We start from the raw sequence: 15,524 nt of genomic DNA on the forward strand, positions 1-15,524 counted from the left end.
TGATGGGGAGGCCTGTGCAGCCATATATTAGCATGCGTTGAATGAGCTGTGGGACATGATGCCCCGTGACTGTGAGGTAAATGAAAGTGACTTGCTTATGCACATGCATTTACAGCCCGACATGAACTGAAAATAGCCTCCGATATTATGCAGAGATGTAGTACTATTGCAGCTACCCATACATTTGGTGTATTTATGATTTACCCATCAATCCTCCCTTCCATCTGTCTTGTGTAACTGCACATCCTTTCCCATCAGTCTGCACAACGAGCTTCCTGATGTCTTTTTTTTTTATTTTTATGTCAGTCATTCTTTTTACCCAACATTCATTCAGTTTGGGGGGATATGCAGAAGCAGCTCCCCCGTTGTTTGTCTCAATGACAGCAGAGAAACCTGAATGCATCAGTGGCTAAGTTCCCATTAAAGCTGTAGTGCGTAACATTTGAATATAAAACTGAACCCATCGTCAGATGAGTTCACACGATGCTGATTAAGCCGATCAGCTCCTCAGCGAGTTTCAGAAGTGGAATCTACTACTAAAAATTAATCTGGACATACATTTTTTTTTTAAATCACAAACAATATTTAATTTCTGATAATCCACATTCTGTGGATGCACCTCACAGCTTCACGTTTGTACATGTAGCACTCCAGTAAAAGACACATTCAAATGATTTGCAACTGTCCACTTTTATTCCCTCACACTGTTTCCATTGCTTACTTTTCTACCTCCCTCAAAACTTCAATGTGATATTCCAATACTTTTTTTTCCCCCAATAACCCTTTAAAAGGTACTTGCAACCATTTGGTGGACCGCACTCTAAGTCACATCGCTACCGTTTGGTGTAGTTATGCAGTGCTCATGCTCTTTTCAGTGTTCCAACAGGTCAAAAACCATTTGTGCTGTTGTACAGCCAGCCAAAAATATTTGTGAGTGAGTAATATTGGTCAAGAAATTGCAGTTAATATGACTTGTTCTGAATGTTGTACTTTTATTATGAACAGACGCCTCAACCGTTTGGTAGAGGACTGTATCTGAAATACTGTAGGGTATAATTAAAAAAAAAGATATATATATATATATATATATAGTGATTGTCATTGTTATCAAAAGTGAATATGATTGATTTTTTCTTGATGCATACCTTAAAGTGTTAAGGTGTTGATATGTGCAAATACAAGATAAACAGGCTGATGGAAACCCACCTGGGTGTTGCTGTCACGGTGGGTAAATGACTGTGATTCTCACTGTCCTGTTGCAAGTCATGGACCAGACTGGGTCATGTCTGCCCCTTTCATTCCAATTAGGAAATTAGTTAAAACCCTTCACTTGTGTTGGGACAAGCTGACAGTCACACACACACACACACACACACACACACACACACACACACACACACACACACACACACACACACACACACACACACACACACACACACACACACACACACACACACACACACATACACACACAAAGGTGCTGGCTACAGCATCTGCCCCATCACCCGCGCTATTTCTTAATTTAGATCTCAAGTAGGATAACCGGTCAAAAGACACATACAAACACACCGAGGGATAAATAGAGCGTCTGTCTCTCCACTTCCCCCTCTGTCTGCCACATGGTGCAGACACACATCAATTGATTCGGCATCTCTCTTCCTGTTGTGCTTTTTTTCTCTCTCTCTCTCTCTCCCGCCCTCTTGCTTTTATACACACAAACACACACAAGCATGAAGACCCTCCCCTGGGGATGAAATCTCTCTCTCTCTCTCTAACACACACACACACTCACACACACATATCGGGTGGCTTGTTGCTGGAGTGGACAGGCCTTTGTGAGATAACGGGCAAACGCAGCCTGACAGGCTCGGCTGGGCCATTATTGAATTGCAGTGAAGACTATATTACTTTAGAGTGAGATAAAAGACTACATACAAGACGGATGGGTGGGGGACATCAAACAAGACTGTGTCCAGATTGTGCCAGGAGTAATCCGACTGGAGGCAGCACTGATTTCCCTCAGGCCAGGTGCCATTTCTACTTGAATAATTCTTATGAGGAATCCACCCGCAGCTCCTTCTTTGTGCCATCGTTTGTACCGTCTTCGAGATTCCCTCCATCATATACAGTTTTTTCCCCCATCGACATCTGGCCCGTTCTTCTATCTTCTTTCTCGGATTGCTGTTGCACAAAACTCCAATGTTATGATTGGAATTCTTCAAAATCATTTAACTTCACGTGGCGCGTGCTCAGCTGGGGATGTTTCGAGACTATGAATGGAGAGGGAGGACCCTCGGGAAATACTAGTGATGGTGTTTGGGAGGTTTGGCCCAGAATGCAATATGGATTGCAGCAGAAGCCATCTGATGTTTAGGAAACATTTGGCATCTCGGGTTATCTGCTGAACCTGTTTGCAGTGATCTCCAGACAAAACCAATGTACACAGATGCTTTGCGTCAGTTCACTCTGAACATCATAAGCTGCGGAAAGGCTGACAGATTTGATGATGATAAGCATTACTCACTTCAAATTAACAACTAAGTAAACAATGCAGAAATCACCATAGAAGGACAAATAACAACTTCCCTCTTTTGAACAGTTCTATTTTCTGACACAAGGTGATAGTGTTCTTTTGTTGCTGGCAGTGCTGAATGGCATTGAGCCTGACAGTAATGCGAGCATGTCATTAATCAAATATATATGCATGGAAATCATTTAGGCGCCCCGCCATAGGTTATGCTCAGGTGGAAACGAGGTGATGAGACTTTTTTCCACCAAGATTCAACACAATTCCCACGGAATATTAAAAAAAAAAACATAAACCAGAGTCTATGTTAATAACAAGTGCTCAGCATCAATACTCACTGTGGTATGGGGAAGAATATGATGTAGCTTATAGCTGATCCTCTAAATTACAACGTGGAGTCATGGCAACTGAAGAAGTTATGGACATACAGTAACATTTGTAGGATGTTTCTGAAGTATCATGTCACAGTAATGTTCCATGTGGTTGCTTTGCCAGACTAATTTTGTTTGAAAACATTTTTTGGTCTAAAATTGGAAAAAACTGTCATACATCGTCCGAAATTTGACTACAACGGCATACTATACTATGTCGTCCAAATTTGACGACTTTTGAGACAAAAAAAATTCGACTACAAAATTAGTTGGTCCAAAATTTTAGAAAAACAACATACTATACTTTGTCGTCCAAAATCTGACAATTTTTTTGAGTAACATTTTTTTGGTCCAAAACTTGAAAAAACGTCATACTAAACTATGTAGTACGTTATACTATACTATATTGTCCAAAATGTGACAATTATTGGGAAAAAAGAATTTGGTCCAAAATTTGACAAAAACGACATACTATACTATGTCGTCCAAAATCAGAAAAAAATTTTGAGTAACATTTTTTTGGTCCAAAACTTGACAAAAACGTCATACTATACTATTTAGTACGTTATACTATACTATATCGTCCAAAATGTGAACATTTTTGTGAAAAAAACAATTTTGGTCCAAAATTTGACAAAAACTACATACTATACTATGTCGTCCAAAATGTGACAATTTTTTTGAAAAGCATTTTTTTGGTCCAAAACTTGACAAAAACGTCATACTATACTATGTAGTACGTTAAACTATACTATATCGTCCAAAATTTGACAATCTTTTGAAAAAAAATATTTGGTCCATAATTTGACAAAAACGACATACTATACTATGTCCTCCAAAATCTGACAATTTTTTTGAGTAACATTTTTTTGGTCCAAAACTTGACAAAAACGTAATACTATACTATGTAGTACGCCATACTATACTATGTCATCCAAAATGTGACCATTTTTTGAAAAAAAATTTGGTCCATAATTTGACAAAAAACGACATACTATACTATGTTGTCCAAAATCTGACAATTTTTTTGAGTAACATTTTTTTGGTCCAAAACTTGAATAAAAAGTCATACTATACTATGTATTACGTTATACTATACTATATCGTCCAAAATGTGACCATTTTTGGGGAAAAAGAATTTGGTACAAAATTTGTCAAAAACGACATTATACTATGTTGTCCAAAATCAGAAAAAAATTTTGAGTAACATTTTTTTGGTCCAAAACTTGACAGAAACGTCATACTATACTATGTAGTACGTTATACTATACTATATCGTCCAAAATGTGAAAATTTTTGTGAAAAAAAGAATTTGGTCCAAAATTTGACAAAAACTACATACTATACTACGTCGTCCAAAATGTGACAATTTTTTTGAAAAGCATTTTTTTGGTCCAAAACTTGACAAAAACGTCATACTATACTATGAAGTACGTTATACTACACTATATCGTCCAAAATTTGACAATCTTTTGAAAAAAAAATTTGTTCCATAATTTGACAAAAACGACATACTATATACTATGTCCTCCAAAATCTGACAATTTTTTTGAGTAACATTTTTTTGGTCCAAAACTTGACAAAAACGTCATACTATACTATGTAGTACGCCATACTATACTATGTCATCCAAAATGTGACCATTTTTTGAAAAAAAAATTGGTCCAAAATTTGACAAAAACTACATACTATACTATGTCGTCCAAAATGTGACAATTTTTTTGAAAAGCATTTTTTTGGTCCAAAACTTGACAAAAACGTCATACTATACTATGTAGTACGTCATACTATACTATATCGTCCAAAATGTGAACATTTTTGTGAAAAAAGAATTTGGTCCAAAATTTGACAAAAACTACATACTATACTATGTCGTCCAAAATGTGACAATTTTTTTGAAAAGCATTTTTTTGGTCCAAAACTTGACAAAAACGTCATACTATACTATGTAGTACGTTATACTAAACTATATCGTCCAAATTTTGACAATCTTTTGAAAAAAAAATTTGTTCCATAATTTGACAAAAACGACATACTATATACTATGTCCTCCAAAATCTGACAATTTTTTTGAGTAACATTTTTTTGGTCCAAAACTTGACAAAAAGGTCTTACTATACTATGTAGTACGTCATACTATACTATGTCGTCCAAAATGTGACCATTTTTTGAAAAAAAAATTTGGTCCAAAATTTGCCAAAAACGACATACTATACTGTGTCGTCCAAAATGTGACAATTTTTTTGAAAAGCACTTTTTTGGTCCAAAACTTGACAAAAACGCTATACTATACTATGTAGTACGTTATACTATACTATATCGTCCAAAATGTGACAATCTTTTGAAAAAAAAGATGTGGTCCAAAATTTGACAAAAACGACATACTATACTGTGTCGTCCAAAATGTGACAATTTTTTTGAAAGCACTTTTTTGGTCCAAAACTTGACAAAAACGCTATACTATACTATGTAGTACGTTATACTATACTATATCGTCCAAAATGTGACAATCTTTTGAAAAAAAAGATGTGGTCCAAAATTTGACAAAAACGACATACTATACTATGTCGTCAAAAATCTGACTATTTTTTTGAAAAACATTTTTTTGGTCCAAAACTTGACAAAAACGCCATACTATACTATGTAGTACGTTATACTATACTATGTCGTCCAAAATGTGACAATTTTTTGAAAAAAAAATTTTGGTCCAAGATTTGACAAAAACGACATACTATACTATGTCGTCCAAAATCTGACTATTTTTTTGAAAAACATTTTTTTGGTCCAAAACTTGACAAAAACGCCATACTATACTATGTAGTACGTTATACTATACTATGTCGTCCAAAATCTGACCATTTTTAAAAAAAAAACATTTTGTCCAAAATTTGACAAAAACGACATACTATACTATGTCGTCCAAAATCTGACAATTTTTATGAAAAGCATTTTTTTTGGTCCAAAACTAGATAAAAACGTCATACTATACTATGTAGTTTGTTATACTATACTATGTCGTCCAAAATGTGACCATTTTTTGAAAAAAAACATTTGGTCCAAGATTTGACAAAAACGACACACTATACCATGTTGTCCAAAATTTTACAATTTGTTTGAAAAAAATGTTTTGTCCAGTTTGTGGGGGTATGGCTCAGTGGTAGAGCATTTGACTGCAGATCAAGAGGTCCCTAGTTCAAATCTGGGTGCCCCCTATACTGAAACTATGTTGCCAAAATTTGAAAAAAACTTCATACCATACCACGTCATCCAAAATTTGACAATTTGTTTGAAAACATTTTTTGGTCTAAAATTGGAAAAAACTGTCATACATATTCCAAAAATTTGACTACAACGTCATACTATACTGTGTCGTCCAAAATCTGACAATTTTTATGAAAAGCATTTTTTTGGTCCAAAACAAGACAAAAATGTCCTACTATAATATGTAGTTTGTTATACTATACTATGTCGTCCAAAATGTGACCATTTATTGAAAAAAAAATTTGGTCCAAGATTTGACAAAAACGACATACTATACTATGTCGTCCAAAATGTGACAATTTTTTTGAAAAGCATTGTTTTGGTCCAAAACTTGACAAAAACGTCATACTATACTATGTAGTTTGTTATACTATACTATGTCGTCCAAAATGTGACAATTTTTTTGAAAAGCATTTTTTTGGTCCAAAACTTGACAAAAACTACATACTATACTATGTAGTACGTTATACTATACTATATCGTCCAAAATGTGACAATTTAAAAAAAAAAAAATTGGTCCAAAATTTGACAAAAACTACATACTATACTATGTCGTCCAAAATCTGACTGTTTTTTTGATTAACATTTTTTTGGTCCAGAACTTGACAAAAACGTCATACTATACTATGTAGTACGTCATACTATACTATGTTGTCCAAAATGTGACCATTTTTTGAAAAAAAACATTTTGTCCAAAATTTGACAAAAACGACATACTATACTATGTCGTCCAAAATCTGACAATTTTTATGAAAAGCATTTTTTTGGTCCAAAACTAGACAAAAACGTCATACTATACTATGTAGTTTGTTATACTATACTATGTCGTCCAAAATGTGACCATTTTTTGAAAAAAAAAATTTGGTCCAAGATTTGACAAAAACGACATACTATACTATGTCGTCCAAAATCTGACTATTTTTTCGAAAAACATTTTTTTGGTCCAAAACTTGACAAAAACGCCATACTATACTATGTAGTACGTTATACTATACTATGTCGTCCAAAATCTGACCATTTTTAAAAAAAAAACATTTTGTCCAAAATTTGACAAAAACGACATACTATACTATGTTGTCCAAAATGTGACAATTTTTTTGAAAAGCATTTTTTTGGTCCAAAACTAGACAAAAACGTCATACTATACTATGTAGTTTGTTATACTATACTGTCGTCCAAAATCTGACTGTTTTTTTGATTAATTTTTTTGGTCCAAAACTTGACAAAAACGTCATACTATACTATGTAGTACGTCATACTATACTATGTCGTCCAAAATGTGACAATTTTTTGAAAAAAAACATTTTACCCAAAATTTGACAAAAACGACATACTATACTATTTCGTCCAAAATGTGACCATTTTTATGAAAAGCATTTTTTTGGTCCAAAACTAGACAAAAACGTCATACTATACTATGTAGTTTGTTATACTATACTATGTCATCCAAAATGTGACAATTTTTTTGAAAAGCATTTTTTTGGTCCAAAACTTGACAAAAACTACATACTATACTATGTAGTATGTTATACTATACTATATCGTCCAAAATGTGACAATTTAAAAAAAAAAAAGAATTGGTCCAAAATTTGACAAAAACGACATACTATACTATGTCGTCCAAAATCTGACTGTTTTTTTGATTAACATTTTTTTGGTCCAGAACTTGACAAAAACGTCATACTATACTATGTAGTACGTCATACTATACTATGTTGTCCAAAATGTGACAATTTTTTGAAAAAAACATTTTGTCCAAAATTTGACAAAAACGACATACTATACTATGTCGTCCAAAATCTGACAATTTTTATGAAAAGCATTTTTTTGGTCCAAAACTAGACAAAAACGTCATACTATACTATGTAGTTTGTTATACTATACTATGTCGTCCAAAATGTGACAATTTTTTTGAAAAGCATTTTTTTGGTCCAAAACTTGACAAAAACTACATACTATACTATGTAGTACGTTATACTATACTATATCGTCCAAAATGTGACAATTTAAAAAAAAAAAGAATTGGTCCAAAATTTGACAAAAACGACATACTATACTACGTCGTCCAAAATCTGACTGTTTTTTTGATTAACATTTTTTTGGTCCAGAACTTGACAAAAACGTCATACTATACTATGTAGTACGTCATACTATACTATGTTGTCCAAAATGTGACCATTTTTTGAAAAAAAACATTTTGTCCAAAATTTGACAAAAACGACATACTATACTATGTCGTCCAAAATCTGACAATTTTTATGAAAAGCATTTTTTTGGTCCAAAACTAGACAAAAACGTCATACTATACTATGTAGTTTGTTATACTATACTATGTCGTCCAAAATGTGACCATTTTTTGAAAAAAAAATTTGGTCCAAAATTTGACAAAAACGACATACTATACTATGTCGTCCTAAATCTGACAATTTTTTTGAGTAACATCTTTTTGGTCCAAAACTAGACAAAAACGTCATACTATACTATGTAGTTTGTTATACTATACCATGTCGTCACCAATGTGACCATTTTTTGAAAAAAAACATTTTGTCCAAAATTTGACAAAAACGACATACTATACTATGTCGTCCAAAATCTGACTGTTTTTTTGAATAACATGTTTTTGGTCCAAAACTTGACAAAAACGTCATACTATACTATGTAGTACGTCATACTATACTATGTCATCCAAAATGTGACCATTTTTTGAAAAAAAAAATTGGTCCAAAATTTGACAAAAACGACATACTATACTATGTCGTCCTAAATCTGACAATTTTTTTGATTAACATCTTTTTGGTCCAAAACTAGACAAAAACGTCATACTATACTATGTAGTTTGTTATACTATACCATGTCGTCCAAAATGTGACCATTTTTTGAAAAAAAACATTTTGTCGAAAATTTGACAAAAACGACATACTATACTATGTCGTCCAAAATCTGACAATTTTTATGAAAAGCATTTTTTTGGTCCAAAACTAGACAAAAACGTCATACTATACTATGTAGTTTGTTATACTATACTATGTCGTCCAAAATGTGACCATTTTTTGAAAAAAAAAATTTGGTCCAAGATTTGACAAAAACGACATACTATACTATGTCGTCCAAAATGTGACAATTTTTTTGAAAAGCATTTTTTTGGTCCAAAACTTGACAAAAACGTCCTACTATACTATGTAGTACGTTATACTATACTATATCGTCCAAAATGTGACAATTTAAAAAAAAAAAAATTTGGTCCAAAATTTGTCAAAAACGACATACTATACTGTGTCGTCCAAAATGTGACAATTTTTTTGAAAAGGACTTTTTTGGTCCAAAACTTGACAAAAACGTCATACTATACTATGTAGTACGTTATACTATACTATATCGTCCAAAATGTGACAATTTTTTGAAAAAAAAATTTGGTCCAAAATTTGACAAAAACGACATACTATGTCGTCCTAAATCTGACAATTTTTTGGAGTAACATTTTTTTGGTCCAAAACTTGACAAAAACATCATACTATACTATGTAGTACGTTATACTATACTATGTCGTCCAAAATCTGACCATTTTTAAAAAAAAAACATTTTGTCCAAAATTTGACAAAAACGACATACTATACTATGTCTTCCAAAATCTGACAATTTTTATGAAAAGCATTTTTTTGGTCCAAAACTAGACAAAAACGTCATACTATACTATGTAGTTTTTTATACTATACTATGTCGTCCAAAATGTGACCATTTCTTGAAACAAAACATTTGGTCCAAGATTTGACAAAAACGACATACTATACCATGTTGTCCAAAATTTGACAATTTGTTTGAAAAAAATGTTTAGTCCAATTGATGGGGGTATGGCTCAGTGGTAGAGCATTTGACTGCAGATCAAGAGGTCCCTAGTTCAAATCTGGGTGCCCCCTATACTGATACTATGTTGCCAAAATTTGAAAAAAAACTTCATACCATACCACGTCATCCAAAATTTGACAATTTGTTTGAAAACATTTTTTGGTCTAAAATTGGAAAAAACTGTCATACATCTTCCAAAAATTTGACTACAACGTCATACCATACTGTGTCGTGCAAAATCTGACAATTTTTATGAAAAGCATTTTTTTGGGCCAAAACTAGACAAAAACGTCATACTATACTATGTAGTTTGCTATACTATACTATGTCGTCCAAAATGTGACCATTTTTTGAAAAAAAAATTTGGTCCAAAATTTGACAAAAACGACATACTATACTATGTCGTCCAAAATCTGACTGTTTTTTTGATTAACATTTTTTGGTCCAAAACTTGACAAAAACGTCATACTATACTATGTAGTACGTCATACCATACTGTGTCGTCCAAAATCTGACAATTTTTATGAAAAGCATTTTTTTGGTCCAAAACTAGACAAAAACGTCATACTATACCATGTAGTTTGTTATACTATACTATGTCGTCCAAAATGTGACCATTTTTTGAAAAAAAAATTTGGTCCAAAATTTGACAAAAACGACATACTATACTATGTCGTCCTAAATCTGACAATTTTTTTGAGTAACATTTTTTTGGTCCAAAACTTGACAAAAACGTCATACTATACTATGTAGTACGTTATACTATACTATGTCGTCCAAAATGTGACAATCTTTTGAAAAAAAAATTTTGGTCCAAAATTTGCCAAAAACGACATACTATACTATGTCGTCCAAAATCTGACTATTTTTTTGAAAAACATTTTTTTGGTCCAAAACTTGACAAAAACGCCATACTATACTATGTAGTACGTTATACTATACTATGTCATCCAAAATCTGACCATTTTTAAAAAAAAAACATTTTGTCCAAAATTTGACAAAAACGACATACTATACTATGTCTTCCAAAATCTGACAAATTTTATGAAAAGCATTTTTTTGGTCCAAAACTAGACAAAAACGTCATACTATACTATGTAGTTTTTTATACTATACTATGTCGTCCAAAATGTGACCATTTCGTGAAACAAAACATTTGGTCCAAGATTTGACAAAAACGACATACTATACTATGTCGTCCAAAATGTGACAATTTTTTTGAAAAGCATTTTTTTGGTCCAAAACTTGACAAAAACGTCCTACTATACTATGTAGTACGTTATACTATACTATATCGTCCAAAATGTGACAATCTTTTGAAAAAAAAATTTGGTCCAAAATTTGACAAAAACGACATACTATGTCGTCCTAAATCTGACAATTTTTTTGAGCAACATTTTTTTGGTCCAAAACTTGACAAAAACATCATACTATACTATGTAGTACGTTATACTATACTATGTCGTCCAAAATGTGACAATTTTTTGAAAAAAAAACAATTTGTCCAAAATTTGACAAAAACGACATACTATACTATGTCATCCAAAATCTGACAATTTTTTTGGTCCAAAACTAGACAAAAACGTCATACTATACTATGTAGTTTGTTATACTATACCATGTCGTCCAAAATGTGACCATTTTTTGAAAAAAAAATTTGGTCCAAAATTTGACAAAAACGACATACTATACTATGTCGTCCAAAATCTGACTGTTTTTTTGAATAACATGTTTTTGGTCCAAAACTTGACAAAAACGTCATACTATACTATGTAGTACGTCATACTATACTATGTCATCCAAAATGTGACCATTTTTTGAAAAAAAAATTTGGTCCAAAATTTGACAAAAACGACATACTATACTATGTCGTCCTAAATCTGACAATTTTTTTGAGTAACATCTTTTTGGTCCAAAACTTGACAAAAACGTCATACTATACTATGTAGTACTTTATACTATACTATGTCGTCCAAAATGTGACAATCTTTTGAAAAAAATATTTGGTCCAAAATTTGACAAAAACGACATACTATACTATGTCGTCCAAAATCTGACTATTTTTTTGAAAAAAAAATTTTTGGTCCAAAACTTGACAAAGACGTCATACTATACTATGTAGTACGTCATACTATACTATGTCGTCCAAAATGTGACCATTTTTTGAAAAAAAAATTTGGTCCAAAATTTGACAAAAACGACATACAATACTATGTCGTCCAAAATCTGACTGTTTTTTTGATTAACATTATTTTGGTCCAAAACTTGACAAAAACGTCATACTATACTATGTAGTACGTCATACTATACTATGTCGTCCAAAATGTGACCATTTTTTGAAAAAAAAATTTGGTCCAAAATTTGACAAAAACGACATACTATACTATGTCGTCCTAAATCTGACAATTTTTTTGAGTAACATTTTTTTGGTCCAAAACTTGACAAAAACGTCATACTATACTATGTAGTACGTTATACTATACTATGTCGTCCAAAATGTGACAATCTTTTGAAAAAAAATTTTTGGTCCAAAATTTGCCAAAAACGACATACTATACTATGTCGTCCAAAATCTGACTGTTTTTTTGATTAACATTATTTTGGTCCAAAACTTGACAAAAACGTCATACTATACTATGTAGTACGTCATACTATACTATGTCGTCCAAAATGTGACCATTTTTTGAAAAAAAAATTTGGTCCAAAATTTGACAAAAACGACATACTATACTATGTCGTCCAAAATCTGACTGTTTTTTTGATTAACATTTTTTTGGTCCAAAACTTGACAAAAACGTCATACTATACTATGTAGTACGTCATACTATACTATGTCATCCAAAATGTGACCATTTTTTGAAAAAAAAATTTGGTCCAAAATTTGACAAAAACGACATACTATACTATGTCGTCCTAAATCTGACAATTTTTTTGAGTAACATCTTTTTGGTCCAAAACTTGACAAAAACGTCATACTATACTATGTAGTACTTTATACTATACTATGTCGTCCAAAATGTGACAATCTTTTGAAAAAAATATTTGGTCCAAAATTTGCCAAAAACGACATACTATACCATGTCGTCCAAAATCTGACTATTTTTTTTAAAAAAAAATTTTTGGTCCAAAACTTGACAAAAACGTCATACTATACTATGTAGTACGTCATACTATACTATGTCGTCCAAAATGTGACCATTTTTTGAAAAAAAAATTTGGTCCAAAATTTGACAAAAACGACATACTATACTATGTCGTCCAAAATCTGACTGTTTTTTTGATTAACATTATTTTGGTCCAAAACTTGACAAAAACGTCATACTATACTATGTAGTACGTCATACTATACTATGTCCCAAAATGTGACCATTTTTTGAAAAAAAAATTTGGTCCAAAATTTGACAAAAACGACATACTATACTATGTCGTCCTAAATCTGACAATTTTTTTGAGTAACATTTTTTTGGTCCAAAACTTGACAAAAACGTCATACTATACTATGTAGTACGTTATACTATACGATGTCGTCCAAAATGTGACAATCTTTTGAAAAAAAATTTTTGGTCCAAAATTTGCCAAAAACGACATACTATACTATGTCGTCCAAAATCTGACTGTTTTTTTGATTAACATTATTTTGGTCCAAAACTTGACAAAAACGTCATACTATACTATGTAGTACGTCATACTATACTATGTCGTCCAAAATGTGACCATTTTTTGAAAAAAAAATTTGGTCCAAAATTTGACAAAAACGACATACTATACTATGTCGTCCAAAATCTGACTGTTTTTTTGATTAACATTATTTTGGTCCAAAACTTGACAAAAACGTTATACTATACTATGTAGTACCTTATACTATGCTATGTCGTCCAAAATGTGACAATCTTTTGAAAAAAAAATTTTGGTCCAAAATTTGCCAAAAACGACATACTATACTATGTCGTCCAAAATGTGACATTTTTTTGAAAAGCACTTTTTTGGTCCAAATCTTGACAAAAACGTCATACTATACTATGTAGTACGTTATACTATACTATGTCGTCCAAAATGTGACAATCTTTTGAAAAAAAAATTTGGTCCAAAATTTGACAAAAACGACATACTATACTATGTCGTCCAAAATCTGACTGTTTTTTTGATTAACATTATTTTGGTCCAAAACTTGACAAAAACGTCATACTATACTATGTCGTCCGAAATCTGACTATTTTTTTGAAAAAAAAAATTTTGGTCCAAAACTTGACAAAAACGTCATACTATACTATGTAGTACGTCATACTATACTATGTCGTCCAAAATGTGACCATTTTTTGAAAAAAAAATTTGGTCCAAAATTTGACAAAAACGACATACTATACTATGTCGTCCAAAATCTGACTGTTTTTTTGATTAACATTATTTTGGTCCAAAACTTGACAAAAACGTCATACTATACTATGTCGTCCTAAATCTGACAATTTTTTTGAGTAACATTTTTTTGGTCCCAAACTTGACAAAAACGTCATACTATACTATGTAGTACGTTATACTATACTATGTCGTCCAAAATGTGACAATTTTTTGAAAAAAAAACATTTTGTCCAAAATTTGACAAAAACGACATAATATACTATGTCATCCAAAATCTGACAATTTTTATGAAAAGCATTTTTTTGGTCCAAAACTAGACAAAAACGTCATACTATACTATGTAGTTTGTTATACTATACCATGTCGTCCAAAACGTGACCATTTTTTGAAAAAAAAATTTGGTCCAAAATTTGACAAAAACGACATACTATACTATGTCGTCCAAAATCTGACTGTTTTTTTGAATAACATGTTTTTGGTCCAAAACTTGACAAAAACGTCATACTATACTATGTAGTACGTCATACTATACTATGTCATCCAAAATGTGACCATTTTTTGAAAAAAAAATTTGGTCCAAAATTTGACAAAAACGACATACTATACTATGTCGTCCTAAATCTGACAATTTTTTTGAGTAACATCTTTTTGGTCCAAAACTTGACAAAAACGTCATACTATACTATGTAGTACTTTATACTATACTATGTCGTCCAAAATGTGACAATCTTTTGAAAAAAAAATTTGGTCCAAAATTTGCCAAAAACGACATACGATACTATGTCGTCCAAAATCTGACTATTTTTTTGAAAAAAAAAATTTTGGTCCAAAACTTGACAAAAACGTCATACTATACTATGTAGTACGTCATACTATACTATGTCGTCCAAAATGTGACCATTTTTTGAAAAAAAAATTTGGTCCAAAATTTGACAAAAACGACATACTATACTATGTCGTCCAAAATCTGACTGTTTTTTTGATTAACATTATTTTGGTCCAAAACTTGACAAAAACGTCATACTATACTATGTAGTACGTCATACTTTACTATGTCGTCCAAAATGTGACCATTTTTTGAAAAAAAAATTTGGTCCAAAATTTGACAAAAACGACATACTATACTATGTCGTCCTAAATCTGACAATTTTTTTGAGTAACAT

This window comes from Microchirus variegatus (assembly GCF_963457635.1).
Source record: "Microchirus variegatus genome assembly, chromosome: 2".
Taxonomy (NCBI): Eukaryota; Metazoa; Chordata; class Actinopteri; order Pleuronectiformes; family Soleidae; genus Microchirus; species Microchirus variegatus.